This window comes from Carassius auratus, unplaced genomic scaffold (assembly GCF_003368295.1).
Source record: "Carassius auratus strain Wakin unplaced genomic scaffold, ASM336829v1 scaf_tig00015877, whole genome shotgun sequence".
NCBI lineage: Eukaryota > Metazoa > Chordata > Actinopteri > Cypriniformes > Cyprinidae > Carassius > Carassius auratus.
In genome coordinates this window covers 3505-31021 of record NW_020524629.1, presented here as the reverse complement: position 1 = coordinate 31021, position 27517 = coordinate 3505, and the positions used below count along the sequence as shown (strand labels likewise).

At 39.0% G+C, this 27517-nt stretch overlaps 1 long non-coding RNA gene and 1 pseudogene across 1 annotated transcript; both read left to right on the top strand.

Annotated features, from left to right (window-relative positions):
- Positions 1-4048: 4048 nt before the first annotated feature.
- LOC113074968 (zinc finger protein 664-like) lies at positions 4049-17358 on the top strand (annotated as a pseudogene).
- Positions 17359-25524: 8166 nt separating this feature from the next.
- On the top strand, positions 25525-26752 carry LOC113074967 (uncharacterized). The gene is made up of 3 exons (XR_003280859.1): positions 25525-25587; positions 25756-25815; positions 26394-26752. It is a non-coding gene; the product is annotated as an uncharacterized LOC113074967 (long non-coding RNA).
- Positions 26753-27517: the final 765 nt, after the last annotated feature.

The window sequence follows — 27517 nt, the reverse complement described above, 5'->3', positions numbered from 1 at the left end:
AATGGCAGCACAGGCACCAGGAATCCAATATTTCTGATGCAGACGAGAAAGCATATGGTTTCATCCACCATGGCCTGTTTCTTGGTGTACATGAAAGAGAATAAGATTGGAGATGTGTTAGCCAATATAACTGGATGTTTTGCTTTGACTGGCATAGCTGCTCTACTAAGCCATCCTCCAACCCTAATGAGATCACCATCCAGGATTGTAGAGGTGACTCGTCCTCCTTACACACTTTCCTTCAAATTGGCCAGTTTTTTCCGGAAACCTTATTTTTTGACAAAACCTGATAATATCTAATTCCACTGCAACCATAGCCTCCATGGACAGAACATCCTTTGGCACTTGGGTGTTATGGGAAACACTTCCCATAACACCCGATGTACTTGCTACATCATTAGAAGAATGGCATCTACGCTAATATTTGTCTGTTTCTCTCTTGTTCCGAGGTCACCGTGGCCACCAGATCCAGTCTGTGTCCAGATCAGAGGGTCACTGCAGTCACCCGGATCCAGTACGTATCCAGACCAGATGGTGGATCAGCACCTAGAAAGGACCTCTACATCCCTGAAAGACAGCGGAGACCAGGACAACTAGAGCCCAGATACAGATCCCCTGTAAAGACCTTGTCTCAGAGGACCACCAGGACAAGACCACAGGAAACAGATGATTCTTCTGCACAATCTGACTTTGCTGCAGTCTGGAATTGAACTACTGGTTTCGTCTGGTCAGAGGAGAACTGGCCCCCCAACTGAGCCTGGTTTCTCCCAAGGTTTTTTTCTCCATTCTGTCACCGATGGAGTTTCGGTTCCTTGCCGCTGTCGCCTCTGGCTTGCTTAGTTGGGGTCACTTCATCTACAGTGATATCATTGACTTGATTGCAAATAAATGCACAGACACTATTTAAACTGAACAGAGATGACATCACTGAATTCAATGATGAACTGCCTTTAACTATCATTTTGCATTATTGACACACTGTTTTCCTAATGATTGTTGTTCAGTTGCTTTGACGCTATGTATTTTGTTTAAAGCACTATATAAATAAAGGTGACTTGACTTGACTTTAACCCCCTCGATACGGAATTATGACATCAAGAATAGGGAGTTACTGACTGTTGAGTTGGTACTGGAGGAGTGGCGCCACTGGTTAGAGGGCGCAGACTTTATTCCAGACAGGCTCTCTGGGCATTGTTCTTCGGTCGGTTCAATTTTAACATCTCCTACCATCAGAGGCCCAAAAATGTTAAGCCTGAGGCACTTTCACGGATCTTTGAGGCTGACGCAAGATTCATCCTTCCAGTGACCATTCTGCCCCCCGATCGAATTAATGTCCTACAGTGGGGTCACTCATCCGTGCTAGCTTGCGGCTCGTACCTGTAGATCAGTGGTTTTCAACCTGTGGTCCGCGGCCCCCTAGTGGGCCGCGGTGGTATTGCAGGTGGGCCGCCAATTATTTTCTGTTCATTTGCAGTCCATTCTAGGGCTGTGCGATTAAAAGAAAACGTCCTAAAATCACGATTTGAGCGTGCGCGATTTCTAAATCGCTTTATAGCACAGTTTTCCGTGGCCCTGACCTCCCGTAGTATGCTATCTGATCCAATCAGAATGCATTGCGCCTAGCGCGAGAACAGAGACTGCGCATATGCCTAACTCCAGGTTCACACACTGTCTGTGATGCGCCTTTTTTCTGAGCCAATGTTGACGGATCAGAGCGTTCTCACTGCGGTAAAAGGCTAGAAATAAAAATGTGCGAAAATAATTCATTTCTAACACATGAGCATAGAGTGAATTTGTTAGTGAACAGGATGCAGTTTAAGTGAGAGGAGACACGTTTTAAGTGTGAACGAGCAAAGGAAATCTGCGTGCGAACAGAGAGATTCGCACTCGTGCATTATTTTAATGTGCTTTCGCGTTATATTTATGCGCTCTCACTGCTGAGCACATACACATACTGTATACACACTGCAAACACCTGAGGCACTGCTACAATTAATGAGCTCTATGAACAATGCATGGCAAAAAAGAAAAAAAAGTCCCTGTATACAGGATTTTTTTTTTTTTTTGCCACAAGTCTATACATTTTTTTACATCTTCACTATAGTGATAATTTTGACTTATGTCTGTTCTAGAGATGTTACAACTTTTTGATAAAGCTTTGATTGGTTTTCTTCTGGAAATATGTTTAAAATTAATCCTGAATGCATTTATGACTGTAAAAGCATATCGGTGTGTGTCACAATTGCAAAATTGATCAAAAAAATCGCGATAGTTTTTTTTTTTTTGTTTTTTGTACATGTTTATTCAATAAATACAGTTTAAAATCTAGCTTCTGAGTACTAAGTTATTAACCCAACAATAGCGGGGTCAGTTAATTTTTTTGAAGTGGGTCGCACAAACATATGTGTTTGGTTGTGTGGGCCGCGAGTTGAAAAAGGTTGGGAACCACTGCTGTAGATAATCAAGCAGCACTTCTGGTGGCCTTTTATGGTTTGGGACGCTCGTCAGTTTGTGTCGGCATGTCCTGCTTGTGCTGCCGGTAAGGGCTCCAATTCGACCTCCAGCAGGGTTACTCCAGTCGCTGCCTGTCCCGTTGAGAGCCTGACAGGGTACTGTCACGGTTCTGGGTGCTTCATCTGCTTCCCTGTTGTCTGTATCCTGTCATTTTCTGCAGCTCGTGACCTGGGCAGTTGAACCAGATGAAACCAGCTGTTCAATATGGTGAATGCCTCGTCATGACTTGTGTCTGAAGCATATATTGACAAAACACCAACAAGTTGGCCGGCGACAGCCCCTGACGTCACTCCTTGAAAGCAAACAATCCATAAGACCTTATCAATTTGGCTTTCGACCTGATAGATCTGCATTAGATGCATTACTAAGGCTAGAAACTTTAAATAAAAATTGTTATCAATGAAGGAGGTGTTAGTTTGAGTCTATCCAGATATTAAAAAAGCTTATAATATGATGTGGAGAGAAGGATTGTTATTAAAGTTTCAGAGAATAAGAACTGAAGGTAGGTTTTATAATTTTGTTTTAAGTTTTCTAATTTGGTCAATCAGTTCAAGCCAAAGTGGTTAATACATTATCTCAGGTGGTAAGTGTGGAAAATGGGACACCTCAGCGTAATGTTGTAAGTCCTGTTTTATTTAATATTATGATTAATGATGTGTTTGAAGGAATTCATCCAGGAATTAAAACAGCATTGTACGCAGATGATGGAGTATTGTGGAAGAGTGGAAATATACAAGTGGCAAGGCAAGTGGATGTGGGGGGGGCGGGGGCGGGGGCGGGGGCGGGGGCGGTAAGTGAGGCGGAGGAGTGTCGTGCCATCCACCGAGGGCCGTCCAATGTCACCGCCAGGCACCGCGGAGGAGATCACCCAGCTGGTGGAGGGCCGAGCAGCAGTGCGTCTGGGAACCGGTGGACTTTAATTACAAAAATAAACACAAAAGAGTGCAACAGCCCCTCGCAGACGACTGTCGTGCACAAATAAAAAGCAAACATAAACCAAAACCCAGGCCTGGTCCTCTCTCCGCGCCAATTACTGAAACAAGAGACAGGTGTTGATAGTTTCCTCGTCTCCCCCCCCGCCCCGCCACAGTGGAATATTGCATAAGGGATGCAAAGAATTTACAATCAGAAATGTATAAAATACAAATCAAGGATCAGGTAAACTTATTATTATTATTATTATTGTTATTATTATTATTTAGTCATTCAGCAGACACTTTTATCCAAAGCAATTTATAAATGAGGACAACAGAAGAAATCAATTGTTGTACTAAAACAACTAAAAACAGATCAAAAACTAAAAGCTAAAACTTTATAAATGCTACCTATACACATAAAAAAAATAAAGAAATTAAACAAAAAATATGACAAATGCATAAAACAAAATGTAAAAACTTGAATGAAATTAAATTTAAAAAAAATAAAGCTAAAAACTTTTGAAAATATTAAAGAACAAAAGGTATAAGAGTATAATAATGAATCTAGCATAACACCAAACCAAACACCAAAACAACAAACAGCATATATGTGTATGTACAACCAAACACACACACACATATAATTTCAAATGATATATATTATATTAAATTATAAATCCCGTTTTAAAATCCATGACAAATAGCGCACTGAAGAACAGAATATGCACTCCTAGACTGATATCCCTTCCCTCCAGCACAGGAGGTGGCGATATACACCTCAAATCTGTTCTACACCTCTCTAATAACCCCACAGAAGAAGAAGAAGCAGCTTTCGCAGCTGTGGAGTCCAGTCGAGTCTTCTGAGGAGAGGTGAGCAATTCACAGTTTTTCATTGTTTAGAAAAGTGTAACGGAGGCAGAACAATTGTTTTGGTCACTGTTGTTTTTTATTTTTTATTTTGTAATCTGTATTAACAATATATTTTTTTTTAGTATTGCAGTAAATAGGAAAGTATTGGCAAAATGTCATTTAACTCGTTTAATCCCATTTTTTTCCAGACATGAAAATATCACAATAATGTAACATTAATAACCCTTTGAAATAATCAATAATTATTAATGGTCGGTCACAGTAGTGACCGGTGGGGAAATGTGTGTACTGAATGAACACCTTTCTTCAGTCATAGACATATATCTCAGACCAGCTATTTTAAACTGTTTGATCACATTCATTAAAAGCTCTTATACAATATTGACAGGAATAGTGAGATAAAATACAACCAACAACATATATCAGAATGGTTTTTGTAACATGTATCATCAAGTATTCATATAGTGCTACCAGCATCACAACATCAATAGTGTAATTTATTTGCAGTGGCGGCTCCAGACAATTGTGATTGGGGGGCAATGGGGGATCCTGGTCATTTCAAAGGGGGTCTCATGAAAACCAACAAAAAATAAAGTGGACACGGCTAATAACTGCATATTACTGCTTCTAAACAACAAAAACAACACAGCATATCAACTACTTTGTTTTTAATTAATTAATCATTTGCAGTTTACATACAATATGCCCAAACTTTAAAGGGTTGGCGTTTTAAACGGTTCATGTCTCCAATACGCATTAATCCACAAATGACTTAAGCAGATAACTTTTTAACCGTGGCTGACTCCCTCTGAACAGGGCCGTGCAGAGACCTTTGGAGGGGCAGGTGCTCAAAGTATAAACGGGGCACAGATGCTAGTGGCTGTAACCATTTACCCTCCTTGTTAGTGCGTCCGCCTCCCATGCCTGAGACCCGGGTTCGAGCCCCGCGAGGAGCGTCAGAGAGGACCCGGGTGAGAGGGCTTACACATGGAACAAGGCTTTAAATGGCGCTGTTCAATACAGCAATATATTGTGATGCATTCCTTGCTGATTCACATATAGGTATGGATGGTTATGTATTGATACAGCAGCAAATGCTTTGATGCAGTTTTGAAAAAGAAACAATAGAGAAGACAATTTTAAGTTTAAAATAATAATAGCTCTGGGATTAGAAACTGAAATGTCTTAAATAATCCCTGATGGCATTTTCTTCTCTGTTCTACAGAATAATTAAGAACAGCGGTTTTAGTAAAAACTGTAGAAAACACTTGTGCCTCTTTCTCACCAGCCTCTGTCTCCTGGCTTGCTGTTACCTGCTCTCTTTATGTCACTTGTGCCTCTACATTTCCCTCTTTATCTTCCACTATCTCCATCTCCTCATCTGATATTAGTTTCCACTCTCTGTCCATCTAGGAACAAGACTCAATTTACTATTTCAGCATTAATCTATTATTTTAACCATCACTTCTACTCTTGCACCTAATCAATAAGTCCAGCTTAAATATTGATACAAAACATTAAAAAACTGAAACACTGGAATATAGTGATTAATATTATTATTACTGTTATAGTTGTTGTTGTCTAAAGTTGAACACCTTTGCGATGTTAACAAATGACAGGCTACATGTGTTATTCATATTCTTCACACTGCACTTTGATGTCAGGTATATTATGCAGTTTTTATTGACATTGATATTTTTTCATTTATTTCCAGAGAGATATTATTGAGTTTACAGGCTAAAGTGGTCTTGCTGTCTGTTGCTATTGTAGAAAAAAAATATTTGCGTCACATTTAAAATATAATTATATTTTAATTAATTTCTGAATTGTTTTTATTTTTATAATGATACTTCAGAGAATGAGAAAATCTGAATAAGTCTTACCAGTATTTTGATAATTATTTTTTAGGCACTCAAGGTGTTAAAAAATAAATAAGTACTGCAATATAATAAAAGTTTAGTCAAATAGCATAAAAAAGACCAGACCCCTCGATGCCTGTGAAACATTTCTTCCTCAAACAGCTAGTGTTACTTCTACACTACAGGCTACACACAACAATATAAACAATATATCTGCATGTTCTCACATCACATCATTCTTGTAAAATAATAATGAGTAAATACACATCAAAATCACTTCGCTGAGAATGAAACTCCACTTGAAATGAAAATATCCTCTAACAATTAAAACATGCGCGTGCTGCGTGAGGAATCGTCCCGGTCAGGTGAGGTCATCGTCAGGTGAAAGTTCATCATGTTGGTATTTGTAATTACAGCTAAATTATTATTAATAAATTGTGCTAATATTATGATTGGGCGTGGGCAGGCATTCACAAAAGGGAATGTTATTACAATAAAAATGGGAGGACATTTTTCTTTGACAAAAGGGCACTTAAGGGGCAAAGGAGCAGGTGCTCAAGTGAACCGGTTCTTTCGGACAGTTCGATCAAATAAACCGTTTGAAGAAAAAGCTGAGCTCAACATAATGGCGTCATTGGTGATGATTGCCCTTGATTCAAGCCTTCGGTTTACACTCGCTCATAACATTAGCACAGAATCAGTTCAGAATCAATCATCAAAAGAATCAGTTCAGTGCTTATTTGTAACATTTGAACTTTAAATCAGTGCAGTATTTCATCATGTTTTAACAGAGATCAGGTGCTCAAACACACTGCTCCTCACGCGAGTGATGTCATCGAAGGGGAAACATTCGGTTTCCTGGAGAACACACGCGCCTGAGCTATAAATCAGAGAGAAGACGCACACGATTCCCTCGAAAACACATCTGTACAGAAATCACAAAAAAAAAGTTCAAACGTTAATTCAAAACAGATCTGTTGGTGTTTAGTGGGTAATTTAGAATAAAGCAGCAGTGTATTCGACAAAGCAAGGTTAACCTGTTTAATCCTTTTTTTTTCCAGGACATGAAAATAACCAAATTACGACATTAGTAACCCTAGGAAATAATCAAATTATTATTTTTTAAATTGTACTGGATTAACACATTTCTGCTGTAATAAGCATATTTTATATATCTCAGCTATTTTACACAGTTTGATCAACATCAATATTTTTAGGGATGCACGATCATGATTTTTCATGGCCAACTCCGATACAGATTTCAGGTTTTTTTTCTTTAAGCAACAAACAAGAAAGAAGGAAAGTGTGCATAAACCAGATGTTTATTTGGTGTTTAATAGGCCAAACTGGCTTTTGGCTATTGAAAACAATAACTGTAACCATCTGAAATGAACAGCAGTAACTGCACAGTAAGACTACATTCAGTCCAAACACAGATGATACTGACATCAGACTTTAGCTTCTGTTTCTGAATTGTGTTGAAACTACAGAGAACTGGCCTTAAATAAAGAGATTAACTGTAATCATGTGAAATTAAACTCAATAACTGCACAGTTCTACAATCCACACAACACAATCAACACACAGTCAATAAGAGGTTTCTTAATCAGCGTTCAGTGTTTGTTTTAGTTTTTACATTTGGTTTTAAATTAAAAAAGGTCTTTACCAGTGAGACTAAATAAAAGTATGCTATATCAATACATTATTCCAAAATGTTCAAATGAAATGTTGGTGTGAATAAAACAAAGATGCAGCGTTTCATTCATCCAATAAAAAAAAATTAGGGTAATGATTCACATCTATAATTTTTTTTTTTACTTGAGCCAATGAAATATAAATAACTATTGTCTCAAGTAAAAGAAAAATTTCCTGAACGAATTTACCGGTATTTTTTAAAAGATCCTGTTCACACATGACCTCTTTATGGAAATTTACCAGTAATTTTCCGGAAACGTCTGTATGTGTGAAAGGGCTTATAGATGTGAATCATTACTCTAAAATGTTTTAATTGGATGAATGAAACACTGTTTCTCAGTGTGCTACAGCAGGTGATTTTTAAATCAAATTAAGTCGATGTAATTTTAAGGTAAAAAAAGAAAAAAAGAAAAAAAAAAAGACAGGTCATGGTTTATGGCTGGTCAACCAGTGCATCCCTAAATATTGTAACTTTATTTGGAACATTTGAACTTCAATTCAGTCACTGCAACATGTTCGTGTAATTTGGATTTATATAGTAGACCTACGTTCACTGTTATCCCAGCGGTCACTATTGTGACCATCAGCATGTTTACTCATTATGTGACCACACGCAAACAAAACTGAATGACTGTGAATGCATATATTAATACTTCACACCCTAAAGATCATGTGGACCAAAAATCTGTCATATCTTGATGTTAACATACTTTGCCAAAAGCAGAACGAAACCATGGGAATCCTGTCAGATTGTGAGTGTGTACAGGTCGGCCGATCTGGTTTCATCTGTTAAAGTTAACCTTTTCAAATAACAATGGAGGTCACAGACAGTCCGTGATCTTTCACATGAAGATGAAGTCAGGCTTTAGCTAGCGTTAGTGAAGCGGTCAGGCCCACATACAAACATCACAGTGTTGACTAACAGAGAAAGGTGCTGTAGTATAAAATATAGTGTTTAATAACTGATAAACTGTAGAAACAGTGCACGCAACAATCAGAAGACTTTTTAATCTACAAATCACCATCATTTACCATTGATTTACTGTAATAACTTGCACCATATTGTATTGTCGCAGAAATGTGGATATTTGTATCTAATTTCATTATTTTGTTAATGTAGACATGCATTAAATATATTAAGCTATAGGAGTAATATAATTACAGTAATTTGTGATTAGGCTAAGATGAAGCATGTGTATATATATATATATATATATATATATATATATATATATATATATATATATACACACACACACATACATACATACTGTATATATCATTTCTGCCCCCCTCACTTCTGAGAAGATGGCTACGCCCCTTTACCAAAGTATAGGGAAAGTATAGATTCCATACTTGGGGAGAGATGAACTAAGAGATTCAAAGTAAAGGTGATTTCTTGGCCTGGATTCTGAGAAGTTAAAACAATGACTTCTGTTTTGTCGGAGTTCAGAAAAAGAAAATTATTGGCAAGGCAAGCTTTCACATTCTCAAGAAATGCTGTTAAGTTGCCTAGAGAACTATTATTTTTCCTAGATACAGGCATGTAGATTTGTATATCATCTGCATAGCAGCGAAATGAAACATTGTTTCCTAAAAATGGAACCCAAAGGGAGAAGATAAATACAAAAAGGGACAGGAACTAAAACAGAGCCTTGTGGCACACCACAGGAAAGATTGCTAGGAGAAGAAAATAAATTTCCTATTTTTACTGATGTTGTTACGATGTTAATTTTGAATATACTGCCATACCAGTGTATTTAATTACTCAGCGTTCGGAACGAACGTTATGCTGCGCCGCGGCCGCGAGACACTGTTTCAGAAGGACCCTTTACAATGTTGCACTTCTGCAGCGACTCCGAGGCGTGCTGAGGGTAAACTCAGCAGTGCTCTGGTGTTACGTTATAACGCCTGTTTCACACATGTCCAGCTGCTGTGCGTATTAACGGATTCCAACTGCGCGAGGTTGAGGTGCGTCAGTGTGTTCCAGGAGCGGTGCTCTGCAGCTGTGCAGCGATTGTTGTCTATTTTTGCTGTGCTGCAGGCACTGAATTAAAGTGAAAACGCATTGTTCGCGGGAAAAACTTACATGGATTGACATGGAAACGCAGTCACATGGGATTTTGGCTAGGTTTAAAACAAGAACAAGAGCACTTCCAGATAAACAAGGAAAACAGTATATATGTTCACTTTTATGGAAGCAGAAAAACAAAGTTCATTAAGACCCGTGGGATTGCTAGTGATAAAGATTTAAATGCAAAATGCACTAGACTGTTTCTGTCTGTGGTGTTTTAATTTTAAATATTTTAACAAGACAAGTAGGCTAATTATTGTGTTTAAATGTTTTTCCGCTTGCTTGAGCAGCTTATTACACAAACCTAGAAGTAAAAGGCATGAATAATGCGTTGTTTATATTTATTGAGTTTAAACTAATGTCTATATGAAAGATTGTCACTGTTCTGTGATAAAAGACTTACAATATGAAATCAAAACAATGAACAGACCGGGATCAGTAGCGGACTGCAAACACGTCCTGGGTGAAAGCACAATGAGTCTGTGCTGTGGACTGCATATGCACTGCAGGCAAACTATGCATATACATATAATAGTGCTGTTGGGCTAAAATTGTCGCCAAAGGCGGCAACACGAGCAATTTGCTCCAGCACATTAGCCGCAAGCACATCTTGGAATATCAACCAGCAGAAAATGCATTAAAATGCATTGTACACCTGATTATGCATGAAAAAAAAAAAAAAAAAAAACTCATAAACCGGAAAACCGGTATAATCAGTTTTCTGCTCTGGACACGAAGAGTGCTACGGACACTCTTTGCTCCACTTTAACATCTTGCTTGGACAACTTTTGTTGTCTAGACCAGCACGCCTTGCCCCGTCTGCCCCCTGGCTGTCCGAGGTTCTCTGTGAACATCGCTCTAAACTCAGGGCTGCAGAGAGGAAATGGCAGAAATAAAAAAACTCTACTGACCTCAGTCTGTATCAATCTCTCCTCTCTTCCTTCTCTGCAAATGTCTTCACGGCTAAAACAGCGGACACTCTTCAAAACTTTCTCTTCTCTTCTTAATCCGCCACCACCACCTCCTCCATCGACTCTTACAGCGGATGACTTTGCAGTTTTCTTCACAAATAAGACAAGATCCATCAGTGACCAATTCTCCACACCGCAGACTGAGGGACAACTCTTTATCCTCCTTCTCCCACTCTCAGAGATGGACGTCTCCAAAATTAACATTATCAACTCCTCTCTTCACTCTTGAACATTTCCCTTAGCATTCAAGCAGGCTCGGGTAATCCCACTGCTCAAGAAACCATCTCTAAATTCAGCGCTTCTTGAAAACTACAGACCGGTATCCCTTCTTCCATTCATTGCTAAGACACTTGAGTGAGCTGTGTTCAACCAGTTCTCTATGTTCCTTGGACAGAACAACCTCCTGGACAGCAACCAATCTGACTTCAAAAGTGGCCACTCAACTGAGACTGCTCTGCTCTCGGTTACTGAAGCCCTGCGACTAGCAAGAGCAGCTTCAAAATCCTCAGTACTCATCTTACTGGACCTGTCTGCTGCTTTTGACACCGTTAACCACCAGATTCTCCTGTCCACTCTCAGAAAGATGGGGATCTCTGGAACTGCTCTCCTGTGGGTTAAGTCCTACCTCTCTGACAGATCCTTCAGTGTGTCTTGGAGGGGTGATGTTTCTAAGTCACACCACCTTGCTACTGGGGTTCCTCAAGGCTCAGTACTTGGACCACTTCTCTTCTCCATCTACATGACATCTTTAGGATCTGTCATTCAGAAGCATGGCTTTTCTTATCACTGCTATGCTGATGACACCCAACTCTACTTCTCATTCCAGCCAGATGACCCGACGGTAGCTGCTCGCATTTCAGCCTGTCTGAGTGACATTTCTAGCTGGATGAATGACCATCACCTTCAGCTTAACCTTACGAAGACAGAACTCCTGGTGATTCCAGCTAACCCATTGCTTCATCACAACTTCTCTATACAGCTGGGCTCGTCAACCATAACTCCTTCGAGGACAGCCAGAAACCTAGGAGTTGTGATGGATCATCAGTTAAGCTTCACAGACCACATTGCTACAACGACCCGGTCCTGCAGGTTTGCCTTATACAACATTAGGAAGATTAGACCCTTCCTGTCAGAGCAAGCCACCTAACTTCTTGTCCAAGCTCTTGTTCTCTCCAGACTGGACTATTGTAATGCTCTCCTGGCTCTTCCTGCATGTACTGTCAAGCCTCTGCAAATGATCCAGAATGCAGTAGCGAGGGCTGTCTTCAATGAGCCAAAAAAACTCACTTTACTACTCTCCTCATCAGGTTACACTGGCTACCAGTAGCCGCTCACAGCAATTTCAAGGTACTGATGCTTGCCTACAAGACGACCACTGGCACGGCACCAACTTACCTAAACTCACTGGTTAAATCCTATGTGTCCTCCAGAAGTTTGCGCTCTGCAAGTGAACGACGCCTTGTGGTGCCATCCCAAAGAAGTTCAGAATCACTCTCACGGACCTTTTCCTGGACTGTGCCCAGCTGGTGGAATGACATTTATCCTGCTTGAATTAATTCTAAGAAACGCACATAACTTCATAAGTAGGCCTACTTAATTTCCATCAAATATTTTAACTAGTGTTTTTCTTAAATTTTTCCCGACTGCAGCCCTCAAATGTAACACATTGGTGAGGCAAAGCTGACAGCTATTTGTGAAAATGTGAAGATGTGAGCGCACTCTGTCGCGGATGTAATCCGATCCTTCCGATGGGTAAATATCCGCAAGGCTGCGGGGTCCTGATGGCATCCCAGGCCGTGTGCTCGAGCACATTTCCATCTAGCTGCTGTTTTCACAGACACATTCATTCTTACTGTTATTTAGAAATACGTAGTGCACTAGCACTCGCGAGAGCAGTGTTACTGATCGAGCAGTTTAAACTGATGTGCTCTACACTATTTTAATATAGTGATTTAATGATTTACAAAGAGAACACACTTCTAGATTTCTTGTTGATTATGGCAAATCTTCTTCCACACAGAAATTCAGCTGGAATATTCCAATCCATTTACAATTGAAGACGAGCATCAAAGCTTCAGGAATAAATCTGTAAAGACTGAGTTTATTAAAGAGGAAAGAGAGGAGATGGAAGATCCAGAACCCTGCAGAATCAAACACACTGAAGATACTGAAGAACTAACAGGTTGGTATTTATTCTTCATTCATAATACTGATGGTTAAACACTTTCAAGTAGTTTTATATGGGTTTTATATGAAAATGTACATCTAAGGGTTTCAGAATTGGTTGTGTAACAAACCATTACCTATAAAAAAAATTTCCTTGTTCAAAATTATTTTTTATTTTCCTGAATGATTTTTTGGGCAGTTTTTGTCATTTTCAGGCCTCGTACATTAACAAACTCCTCCTACTGTTTTAATCAGATCATCTTTTGCTGTGCAATGTGAAATTGAGTTTTCGTCGAAAGGCTTGTCCCTGGCGTCCTGACAACCTTTGTTTTGCAATGTCTGATCTGCCCCAAACCTCACACGTTTGATTGGTGTTATGTCCTTAACACATACCCATGCCCAAATTCAGTTGAACTCATAGCACATAGAAATATATTTAAAAAGCATCAACAAGTGTTAAAATAGGCTGGCAACATGTTAGAAACATGTTCAAATATGCTAGCAACACATAGCTCAGTGCTAAAGCATGCTATTAACCCCATCAAACAGGAAGTTGTTGTAACACATACATACAATGTCCAATATGTCTCAAACTTCACATATTTGATTAGAGTCCTAGCCTGAAGATATCTAAATGCTCATACTCGTTTATGGTTATGGCACCACCTACTGGCAATAGGATGTGACATTTAACACTGTGATGCACTATTAGCAACACAGTAAAATATGCCATTGTGTGCTAAACATGCTAGCAACATTTACTAAATGCTGTTAATACTATGAAAGAGGAAGTTGTTGTAATTCATGCATATAATGTCCAGTTTTTTCCAAACTTCACATTTGATAAGAGTCCTGGCTTGTAAACAAAATTTAATTTAGCTTTTTCAAAGCTTAATCTCATGGCCCTAACAGAGACCTGGATCAAACCAGAGGACACTGCTACACCTGCAGCACTCTCCAATAATTTCTCATTTTCTACGCGAACACTGTTCTAAGCTTAGAGCTGCTGAAACGCTGTGGCGCAAATCCAAAAATACTACTGACCTTAATGTGTATCACTCACTCCTATTTTCCTTCTCTGCTAATGTCTCCACTGCTAAAATGAAATCCTACCATAACAAAATTAACAATTCATCTAACTCTCGCATGCTTTTTAAAACATTTTCCTCACTTTGTGTCCAAATCTTCAGTACTTATCCTGCTTGATCTGTCCACTGCTTTTGACACCGTTTACCACCAGATCCTCCTATTAACCCTACTGGCAAAGGGCATCTCAGGAACCACACTCTAGTGGTTTGAGTCTTACCTATCAGATAGGTCCTTCAAAGTATCTTGGAGAGGTGAGGTGTCCAAATCACAACATCTAACTACTGGGGTGCCTCAGGGCTCTGTTCTTGGACCACTTCTCTTCTCTGTCTACATGGCATCATTAGGTTCTGTCATTCAGAAACATGGCTATGCTGATGACACTCAACTCTACCTCTCATTCCATCCTGATGATCCGACGGTAGCTATTCGCATCTCAGCTTGTCTAACAGACATTTCTTCCTGGATGATGGACCATCACTTTCAACTCAACCTTGCCAAGACAGAACTGCTTGTGATTCCAGCAAACCCATCGTTTCATCACAATTTCACCATCAAGTTAGGCACATCAACCATAACTCCTTCAAAAACAGCCAGTAGCCTTGGAGTTATGATTGATGATCAGCTGACTTTCTCAGACCACATTGCTAAAACTGTCCGATCCTGCAGATTTGCTTTATTCAACATCAAGAAGATCAGGCCCTTTCTTTGGGAACATGCTGCACAACTCCTTGTTCAAGCTCTTGTTCTGTCCAGGCTGGACTATTGCAATGCCCTCTTGGCAGGTCTTTCAGCCAATTCTATCAAACCTTTACAATTAATTCAGAACGCGGCAGCAAGATTAATATTTAATGAGCCAAAAAGATTACATGTCACACCTCTGTTTATCAATCTGCACTGGCTTCCTGGCTGCACTTGATGTTTGCCTAAAAAACTACCACTGGCTCTGCACCCATTTACCTAAATTTGTTACTTCAGACTTATGTGCCCTCTAGAAGCTTGCATTCTGCAAGTAAACTATTGTGTGTGTGTGTGTGTGTAAAGACCTCTAACACAAGCTTGTTCTATTCTTTTTTTTTTTATTCTATCGGTTTTCTTTTTATTTATTTATTTTATTTAAAAGTCCATGCTAAGTGTACTGTGTTAACCTGACTTAGACTTGTTATAGCACTTATGTCGCTCTTTTTGTTGTTTTTGATTGCTTCCAATGTCCTCATTTTTAAGTCGCTTTGGATAAAAGCATCTGCTAAATGACTAAATGTACATGTTAACATTTACATACCAATATTTTTTGAGTTACTGACAAATTGACTGTTTTTGCATTTATTTTAGAGTTGATTGAAGAAAATGAGCAAAATGAAGATTTGAGTGAAGTTGAAGAGAAAAATAACTTTAAAAATGGAGAAAAAACAATTTTTTTAAAGAAAACAAGAGCCAAGAGATATTTCACCTGCACTCAGTGTGGAAAGAGATTGACATCGAAATATAATCTTAATGTCCACATGAGAATTCATACAGAAGAGAAACCATTCACTTGTGACCAGTGTGGAAAGCGTTTCAAACACTTAGCAAACCTTAAGGATCACTTGAACATCCACACTAGAGAGAAATTGTACACATGTGATCAATGTGGAAAAACATTTTTGTGGGCTTCAGTCCTGAAAACACACCTAAGAGTTCATACAAAGGAGAAACCACATTCATGTCATTTGTGTGGAAAGAGTTTTTCATATCTACACCATTTTAAAGAACATCAGAAATACATACTGGTGTGAGAGATTACATGTGCTTTGAGTGTGAGAAGACTTTTACTTCAGCGAGCGGTTTAAAACATCACCAGAGGATGCACACTGGAGAGAAACCTTACAAGTGTTCACACTGTGGCAAGAGATTCAGTCGGACAGGACACCTGAAAATACATGAGAGGATTCACACTGGAGAGAAACCTTACAAGTGTTCACACTGTGACAAGAGATTCAATGATTCAGGAGACTTGAAAACACATGAGAGGATTCACACTGGAGTGAAACCTTACACATGTTCACACTGTGACAAGATATTCAATAATTCAGGAGACTTAAAAACACATGAGAGAATTCATACTGGAGAGAAACCATACAAGTGTTCACACTGTGACAAGAGATTCAGTATGTCATCAAATCTGAAAACACATGAGAGGATTCACACTGGAGAGAAACCTCACAAGTGTTCACACTGTGACAAGACATTCAATCAGTCAGCAAATCTGAAAACACATGAGAGGATTCACACTGGAGAGAAACCTTACAAGTGTTCACACTGTGACAAGAGATTCAGTATGTCATCAAATCTGAAAACACATGAGAGGATCCACACTGGAGAGAAACCTCACAAGTGTTCACACTGTGATATGAGATTCAGTCAGTCAGGACATCTAAAAACACATGAGAGGATTCACACCGGAGAGAAACCATATCACTGCACTGCACATGGGAAGGGTTTTAATCAATCTTCTTCTCTACACAGTCATACAAAAAACATTCACAGTAAGTAGAACATCTTTAGATCCAGCACTTTCAGATCTGATTCACATCATCACCAAATGAGACAATGCATCAAGCAGTAAAATATCTGGATAAATCTGTCATTAAAAGTGACATGACAAAGAAGCATTATCTATGTCACGATCATTAGCTGGAGAACTCATAAACTCCAATAGAGGACACTCCACTCAGGACTGTGGCATTTTGGTTTCCATCCCCTTTTTCGAACTCCATTTCCCATCCTGCCTTATTCCTGGACTGATTGCACACACACACACACATATAATCAGAACAATCACACTCAGTCTTGGCAAAGTCTTGTTTAGCCCTGTCTAGCATTTCCGAGCGCTTTACCGGTGTTTGTTCTTCCCATGTCTGATTATGGATTGTGTATACTGCCTTGGATTCTCTGCCGCCTTCCTGGAACTCTTGCTTGTTAACGTTTCTGTATTTGGATATATCCCTGAAATACTTGATGCTGTTCTCCGATCTCTGCCTGTATAACCATTCTCTTATAAAATACACTGCATATGGTTCAGAACGTCTCTGACTCTCATTGTAACAATCTACACATTTCACAGTGAATAACGTCTTCATAACCAACTGTGCGATTCAGATCATCTCAAAGATGGAGTTCCTTCATAAAGAACAATGTCAAAAAGTTATATTTCATTTCGCTTTATCATTTAAAGGATATTATTGTGCTTTTTTACATGACAGCCAGCCATAATTTGACAGTATTTTTTTTTTATACCTTTACTCACCAGACAGGTTTTTTTAATCATAGAACTTTAGTATTTAGAATTCAAACTTGATAACCATGTTTCAATGCATATTAGTAATTTTATCTGAGCTTAGGAACGGTAGTGGTGCTTTTTTGGTCAATCACTGTTTCTGTAAAAATTTAAATTGGGGAAAAGAAACTAACAAATAATGATAATATAATAATGATACGAAGTCTACTTATAAAGTCAAGTCACCTTTATTTGTATAGCACTTTAAACAAAATACATTGCGTCAAAGCAACTGAACAACATTCATTAGGAAAACAGTGTTTCAATCCAAAATGACAGTTAAAGGCAGTTCATCATTGAATTCAGTGATGTCATCTCTGTTCAGTTAAATAGTGTCTGTGCATTTATTTGCAATCAAGTCAATGATATCGCTGTAGATGAAGTGACCCCAACTAAGCAAGCCAGAGGCGACAGCGGCAAGGAACCGAAACTCCATCGGTGACAGAATGGAGAAAAAAACCTTGGGAGAAACCAGGCTCAGTTGGGGCCAGTTCTCCTCTGACCAGACGAAACCAGTAGTTCAATTCCAGACTGCAGCAAAGTCAGATTGTGCAGAAGAATCATCTGTTTCCTGTGGTCTTGTCCTGGTGCTCCTCTGAGACAAGGTCTTTACAGGGGATCTGTATCTGGGGCTCTAGTTTTCCTGGTCTCCGCTGTCTTTCAGGGATGTAGAGGTCCTTTCTAGGTGCTGATCCACCCTCTGGTCTGGATACGTACTGGATCCGGGTGACTGCAGTGACCCTCTGATCTGGATACAGACTGGATCTGGTGGCCACGGTGACCTCGGAACAAGAGAGAAACAGACAAATATTAGCGTAGATGCCATTCTTCTAATGATTTAACAAGTACATTGGGTGTTATGTGAAGTGTTTCCGGTTTACCTAATTAATGCAGCCTAAAAATCCTTTAACTGATTTGGATATTAAAGGCATATTAGTATGTTATGTGTAAACCAGGTTAAAGAGATGGGTCTTTAATCTAGATTTAAACTGCAAGAGTGTGTCTGCCTCCCGAACAATGTTAGGTAGGTTATTCCAGAGTTTGGGAGCCAAATAGGAAAAGGATCTGCCACCCGCAGTTGATTTTGATATTCTAGGTATTATCAAATTGCCTGAGTTTTTATAACGTAAAGCATTACAAAAATCTAACCATGAGGTCATAAATGCATGGATTAACATTTCTGCATTCGACATTGAGAGCATAGGCCGTAATTTAGATCTATTTTTGAGATGGAAAAATGCAGTTTTACAAATGCTAAAAACGTGGCTTTCTAAGGAAAGATTGCGATCAAGTAGCACACCTAGGTTCCTAACTGATGACGAAGAATTGACAGAGCAACCATCAAGTCTTAGACAGTGTTCTAGGTTATTACAAGCAGAGTTTTTAGGCCCTATGATTAATACCTCTGTTTTTTCTGAATTTAACAGTAAGAAATTACTCGTCATCCAGTTTTTTTATATCGACTATGCATTCACTTAGTTTTTCAAATTGGTGTGTTTCACCAGGCTGTGAGGAAATATAGAGCTGCGTATCATCAGCATAACAGTGAAAGCTAACACCATGTTTCCTGATGATATCTCCCAAGGGTAACATATAAAGCGTGAAGAGTAATGGCCCTAGTACTGAGCCTTGAGGTACCCCATACTGCACTTGTGATCAATATGATACATCTTCATTCACTGCTACGAACTGATGGTGGTCATATAGTTACGATTTAAACTACTTCCATTAATGCCAACAAAGTGTTCAAGTCTATGCAAAAGAATGTTGTGGTCAATTGTGTCAAACGCAGCACTAAGATCCAATAAAACTAATAGAGAGATACACCCACGATCAGATGATAAGAGCAGATCATTTGTAACTCTAAGGAGAGCAGTCTCAGTACTATGATACGGTCTAAATCCTGACTGGAAATCCTCACATATACCATTTTTCTCTAAGGAGGAATATAATTGTGAGGATACCACCTTTTCTAGTATCTTGGACAGAAAAGGGAAATTCGAGATTGGTCTATAATTAACTAGTTCTTTGGGGTCAAGTTGTGGTTTTTTGAGGAGAGGCTTAATAACAGCCAGTTTGAAGGTTTTGGGGACATATCCTAATGACAATGAGTAATTAATAATAGTCAGAAGAGGATCTATGACTTCTGGAAGCACCTCTTTTAGGAGCTTAGATGGTATAGGGTCTAACAAACCTTCCTTAAGTGTAAAGGGGCAACTGTATTTAAAGTGCTAGAAAAGAGAGAGTCCATAGTTTGTTACATCAAGTTGTTCTGAGGTTTTGGATATGCTAAGGAATTTGGATACATCAGGAAGAGAACTTAAAAATTAGTCTTTTATGGTAGAAGTGATGGCTCTTCCATACTTGTAACAAGAAGTAATAATTTACAATTTTGGCTATATAAAAGTTTGCACAGAACTAAATGATCTGAGATATCATCACTTGGCTGCATAATTTCAACACTATCAACATAAATTCCATGTGACAGTATTAAATCTAGAGTATGATTTCGACAATGAGTAGATCCTGAAACATGTTGTCTAACACCAATAGAGTTCAGAATGTCTATAAATGCTGATCGCAATGCATCCTTTTCATTATCAACATGGATATTATAATCACCAACTATTAAAACATTATCTGCAGCCAGAACTAACTCGGATGTAAAATCACCAAACTCTTTAATAAAGTCTGTATGGTGCCCTGGTGGCCTGTATACAGTAGCCAGTACAAACATAACAGGGGATTTATCATTAATCCTTGTTTCTCTGGATAATGTTATATGAAGCACCATTACTTCAAACGAGTTATACTTGAAGCCCGCCCTCTGAGAAATGCTGAAAACATTGTTATAAATTGAAGCAACACCTCCCCCTTTACCTTTTGGATGTGACTCATGTTTATAACAGTAATCTTGGGGGGTGGACTAGAGCTGTAATCGGGCCTTAAAAGTTAGGCCCGACAGGACCCGAGCCCGACAGGTTTCGGCCCGAGCCCGAAGTACATTTTGATTGACAGCTTTTTTAAAGCCCGAACCCGTTTACAGCCCGACATTATTCAAATGTGCGCACGCACACAGCTCTTTTGCCTTTTGCCAACAATGAGCAATTTATTCATGTTTTAACATAATTTACTCATAACTAACGTAGACTAGACCACTTGGAAGTTGGAATAAATAAAATAAAATAAAATAAAAAATGAAATAAAATAAGTCCTGTGTCACATTGTAACATCTCAGCATTCTAGACATAGACTCATTTAACCTGTAAATAGACCAACGCACCAATAAAAACGAGTCTTTAAAAAAAATTTAATTAAGATAAATTTTAAATTAAGATGGGTATTTGGCAATAACGAAATTAAGATAAAGGCTCCGCCGGATTTGCTTTATTTAATAAAAGAATAATGCCAACATTAGCGTAAATACTCTGTCAACATTATGCATTTAAGACTCAATGAATATTTAGTTATTTGAAAAACCTTTACTCACAGAGATTAGGCTAGGTCTACATGTTTTTGTGGAGGGAAATGATTGAATCCACTGTAGATGTCTTCAGCGCGCTCCTGCACGTGTGTCATGATGGTGCGTCATTATTCACTCATTATTCTCATTATAAGCATGGTCAAAACTTTTCCACACCTCAGAGTTTGCTTTAGTTGCTGGTGCAACCAAAACGTAATCACCAGAGGCAAGCCTCCGTTGCACCTGCTCAGCATTCATTTTCGCATCTTTATCGCGCTAATCGAAACACATCACATGACCGCTCGTTTGCCTCGCAAACCGGAGCGCGAGCCCGGCCCGAGCCCGCGTAAGATGATAGAAATTAAGCCCGAACCCGACCGAACCCGTCGGGTTCGGGTAAAGATCTTCAGCTCTAGGGTGGACTCATTTAAAATAATGTAATCATCAGGTTTTAGTCAGGTTTCTGTCAAACAGAGCACATCTAAGTTATGATCAGTGATCATATTAAATTTACAAAAAGTGCATTTGTAAAAATGGACCTGAAATTCAATTAGCCAAGCTTTATCGTTTCTTTATCCATTTTGCATCTGTTCTGTATTTGTTGAAACTCGATTAAATTGTTACTCTTAAATTGATTTTGACAATTTTTGTATTTTCTAGTTCGGGGAACAGACACAGTCTCTATAGTGTGATATCTAGGTGAAAGAGTCTCTATGTGCTGAGAATTAACTGACCTCTGTGATGGGAGGCAGCTAGCAGACGGTCGGTTTAGCCAGTCTGTCTGCTTCCTGACCTGGGCCCCAGTTAGTCAAGGATAAACACTAAGACTATGTGCCATATTTCTAGACAGAAGAGTGGCGCCACCCCAGGAGGGATGAAGACCATCTCTTTTAAACAGGTCAGGTCTGCCCCAAAAGCTTGTCCAATTGTCTATATAACCTATGTTATTCTGTGGGCACCACTTAGACATCCAGCCATTGAGTGATGACAATCTGCTATGCATCTCGTCACCACGGTAAGCAGGGAGGGGACCAGAGCATATTACAGTGTCTGACATCGTGCTTGCAAGTTCACACACCTCTTTAAAGTTATTTTTAGTGATCTCCGACTGGCGAAGTCGAACATCATTAGCGCCGGCATGAATAACAATCTTACTGTATTTACGCTTAGCATTAGCCAGCACTTTTAAATTTGCCAAGATGTCAGGCGCTCTGGCTCCCGGTAAACATTTGACTATGGTGGCTGGTGTCTCTATATTCACGTTCCGTACAATAGAATCGCCAATAACTAGAGCACTTTCATCAGGTTTCTCAGTGGGTGCATCACTGAGTGGGGAGAACCTGTTTAATGTTTTGATCGGAACAGAAGAGCGGTGTTTTGACCCACGACTACGCTGCCTCACCGTCACCCAGTTGCCCTGCTGCAGGGGCTCTGCTGGAACCGAACAATGTACAGGAATCCCTGAGCTAGACGCATCCAAAGCCGTATCTAGAGCCCTAACATTCTTACTGTCCTCAATTAAAGTTTGGATGCGTGTCTCTAATTCTGAAATCTTCTCTGTCAGCCTAACTATTTCCCTGCATTTATCACATGTGAATCCCTCATCAGCGACAGAGATAGATAAACTGTACATGTGGCAAATAACAATAGCAGGAGAAGCCATTACTCACCGTGCTTGATGAAATATTCTTACTGCAGTTGTTTGATGAACTTGAAAAAAACTGGAGCGAGAGAGGAGAAAAGAAAATAGCGATAGTTTCGAATGAAAACGCTAATGACAAGCTAACGAGTGCTAATAAAGACAATATAAAGAACACTAAGGATTAATGAGCTGCTGGATTCATGAATGTTAATCAGGTTGTGTGCGTTCAATCGAATGGATTTGCTGAAATCAAAATGGGGACAATAATAGGTGGGCACCAGCCAGTGAGATTGTGTTTGCGAATTGGCTTCAGAATACAAAGAATATTGTTTACATGTAGCATGTCAATTCTCACTCTCTGTTGTGCGTGTAAGACAAAGGGACGGTGAGTCGTGTGCCTACACACTAGAGTTAACGGTACGTCAGACACCGGTGTGCTGCGCATCCATCAGATGAACTGAAAAGCAGCACAGATCGCTTGATGGAGAGTGAAACTCTGAAATGCTCAGTCAGAGAGTGTTCTGCAAGTGAAAATATATCCATGCTTAACTTGTACTTCTACAACTCACACACTGGTGAATGAAATCTGAGAATTTATTAGCCATCATTTAGTTGCCTAGAGAGAAGATTTAGTCTCAAGTACAATTTATTATTGTTAAACAGAATCAAGCTAATTGTATCTTGTGAACTGTTCTATATGCAATAAAGAGAAGACATTTGTTTTCATTGTTCACAATCCAGAAGTGAAATCCCTCTTGTACTTTAGGGCTGTATGATTAATGTAATATTATTGGTATTCATTAATATGCGATATACTTGTATTACAATGTTATGTAATGTTTGAAACTTCACTTCATTGCCTGTAATTGTTTTTGTCCGTTGACAACTATGAGAAATGAACATACGCCAGACATGAAATTGGCTCGGAGGAACACACAATCTTTCGTTAATTTCACTGTTAGTACATTCGACCGTGAAAGCTGGCGTACGCAAAGTATTTGTGTTTACAGAAGGTTGATACAGGAGACCCCTGTTCATTACTAAACAATTATATGTCTCCTTGCTAATTAGACATTCATTCTAATTCTTAGAATTAGTGGCAAGCTTGTGTGCAGTCATAACGCGTATTATTCTGTAGGCTACCCAGCCGGCATTTCAACGTAGAAACAACGTCATGTACCAGGGTTGAATCAACGTTGAATTACCTTTCGATTTTGTAAATTGGATCACGTTGATTCACCGCTGAATTCGGGACCCTGTTTACCGTCTTACCTTCATCACGGATGAATTAGGGTCGTTCTGGAGACCGTGGAGTAACGCTGAATGAGGTGTTGATTTTGAAAAGTTAAATCAACATTGATAACACTATTTTGTTTCACCGTCGTACCTTGCACACAACTGTATGTTCAATTAGAGTATAGTTTGCATTTAGATCAACACAGTACATGATAAAGGCTAAAAGTCAAATTATTGGCAGCAATGGCTTTACTTCAATCAGGACCACTTCCGTCAAGTATATTTATGACAATTATAATTGCATACAGTTAGGGGTGTGACGGTTCGTATATAACCGTGAGACCGGCGGTTATAGTTGAACACCGTCATTAGAACTCTACTGATGCAATTTGAATGGCCAGCAATAAGAAGTTTTTCCTGATACTATTACTACTTGATACTACCATCTTGATACCCCTAGCAGCAGCCTAATACCGTGGCAGTTTGTATATCATTCAATTTAAGTGTCTAATTAACATATTCACTTATGTGCTAAAAGAAATCTGATGCAGTTGTACTTACCTGAATGGGGTCTTTTACCATGTTTTAATAGCAAACGTTGTGCAAGTCCAGCATCAACCTGGTCTTGTTTATAAAATATTCATCAGTGAGATCACACGAACACAAACACACTTGCTACACTCCATTGCTGCCCCGAACAAATCCTATGCAGCGCTGCCAATTAATTCCTGAAGAATTGTGCGTGAGCATGCATTCCCGAGAGAAATGTTCATAAGGAGTTCCACCATCATCTACGTCATTAAATCCATGATCGAAAAACTAACGAAACTTGTACAACACATAAGTAAGATTTTTGGGCATGTTTAAAAAAAAAAAAAAAAAAAAAAAACTCTTTAACTCTGAATCCATGAAACATTGTATTTCCCCTTTAAGCAGATGTGTGACACATACGACCCCTTGCTGCGGCACGAGGAGCATGTAATATGCATTAATGCTGTGAGTTGCATAATGGAGGGTGGTAGTCCATCAAGGGAAGCATACAGCCTTCGAAATTTAGGATAACGTCCAGTCTGAATGAAAGTGCTCCATATAAACACCTCAATCAGAATAAAAGTATCCAAACCAAAATGGTAATCTGTTGAAAGGGGTGGGATAACCTTCTATAACCAAACTAAATCAAAATCCTGCCATGTGAACATGTTAAACCAATACTTGCACTGTAAAAAATTGCTGTAGTTTCTACAGCAAAATTTTACAGAATTGTACTGTATAAACATTTTACAAGATGCACCTGTAATTCGCAATGCATTATGGGTCAAATAAGGTTTTAGTTGTTAACAGTATATTTCCACGTCAACTGTAATTCATTTACAAGAAGCAGGTGTTGTCACTGTAGTTCCTGCTTTTTACACTAACTTTCTGTAGTGTGGCATTATGGGATTGCACGTGTAACTGGTGTGTATAATTGACTCAATTTAATTTGCTTTCTTTTAATTCCTATATTGGACTATTTTTTTTTTTATAAATTCTATAAGTTTCATAATAAGAATGGGTTAGTGAACTCCACAAAATTTTGTTAATTTATTATTGTTTGCAGGTTAAAATTACATAATATTAGATTTGGGGAACTTTTTCTTTGGATTCTGTCTGGGGAGGGAATTATATCAGTGGAACACATCCGGGGTTTTCCCCGCGTGCGATGTGCGATAGCCTCAGTCCACCTGTGTGCGAGGCTAAGGAGCACATGTATTATTGAGCTCTCCCTGTAATTGACTCTGGTATGATGATATTTCTTGTCCAAAATGTGTATTTATCGCTGGATTAATGTGATTTATTCTATACTAGTACTTGATTGTATTAGTTATAATGAAAATTTATATTTTGAGGTGTTATTTGACCTTAACGATGTGCATTGTGACGTTAACTAATTAGCATCATATGCTTAGTGTGCCAGAGAGGGAGAAGCGGTCGCCTTTTGATCCACTGATTATTTCTTCTCACTACAGGTATGTTGATTAATTGGTTCTGTTTTATAAAAGAAAAGAGATTTAGTGACTGTGAATGTATTCAATGTAGAGTGTTATGGGAGAAAATCTGATTTAATGACTCATGCAGTGCTTGACGCACGTGGTGCGGCCTACAAATAGTACAATGCTAAATGTATTAATTGATTAATTTTGATATGTAACATAGGAATACTGATTTATTCATACAAATGCTATTATTAGTTTTATTTCACTGCAGTGTGTTATAAATAATAATGTATAAGTAATGTATAAATACTGGAATCAATGCATAAGTTAATGTTATATAGATTTTATATCCAATGTAATATTGTAATCTATTTATTGTAATATTTTATACCCTTACCTTGTAATGTATTAATAGAAATGTGATGTATAAGAAAGACAGAGACATATTGTAAACAGTATAATTTATTTTTCATAATTGTATAATCTCAGTCCACCTGTGTGCGAGGCTAAGGAGCACATGTATTATTGAGCTCTCCCTGTAATTGACTCTGTGTGCCAGAGAGGGAGAAGCGGTCGCCTTTTGATCCACTGATTATTTCTTCTCACTACAGTAAAGGAAAGTGCTAAATCTCACCGAAGAGTGGTCGTGTGGTCTCTGTGTGTGTGAGGGTGACCTGTCCAGACATGCTACATAAATTTGGTGCCGTGACCCGGATTCGCCAGATCTGCAGTAGCTGATCGCTGGGGTTTGACAACGCCGAATCACAACGCTTCTGAAATCATCGGACAAAGACTCTTCATCGTTGACGTTTTGCTGGTGGTGTCTGGACGTGGAACTGAGTAACTGAACTCTCGCTTTACATTACTCACACATTGGACTTTACACTTTGCGCATATTTGAAGGTTTCCTTTTTTTTTTATTTGTTTTCTTTATTTCTGTATTTAAAAGTGAATAACAGTGAAGTCATTTTTTTTCTCGTGTTTTCATCAATCTACCTTTCATATGGCAGAAGGGGGGTGGAATGAAGATTTAGTGACGCCACATGTTGGCCGGGGTCGTGGGTTTTTTGGGGTACCTGAGCCTGTAGTAGGCAAACCACGTGTTTTGGTGTTTGATTCTGCGACTATTTCGGACATGTCAGATAATGAGTCGAATAAACCAAAGTCTTCCACTCCTGCCAATGTTGGTTGTGACAGTGTTACACAGCAGCTGCGCGACCTCATTGGCGAGCTTGGAAACCAGATTGGTGATTCAATTGTTTCACGATTGTTAACTAGCCAGAATTCTGTATTACCTGATTCTTCTCCATCGGTAGAGCAGCAACCTTCTGGGTCCATACCCCTGTCTACAAGCCTTGATTTGTCTAAGTTAAACCTGATAGTAAAAGCTGACATTAGAGAACCACAAATGTTCAGGGGGGATGGTAGTGACAAATGCTCCATAGTGGAGTGGATTGAACAGATGAATGTTTATCTGACCAAAAAGGGTTGCAACAAAACTGATAGTGTAGAAGAAATACTGAACCATCTATGTGGTCGGGCAAAAAGCATTGTTAAGGTTAAGCTGAAAAGTAGTCCAGTTGTTGTACTTTGTCCCGAAGTTGTCTACGAGGTACTGCGGCACTATTTTAGCGAGAGCCCTGGCTCGTGCCAGCCGTTGGCCGACTTTTATGCCACGCAGCCGAAGAAAAGTGAGCGCCCTGTTGATTATTGGGTCAGGTTGAATGAGGCAGCC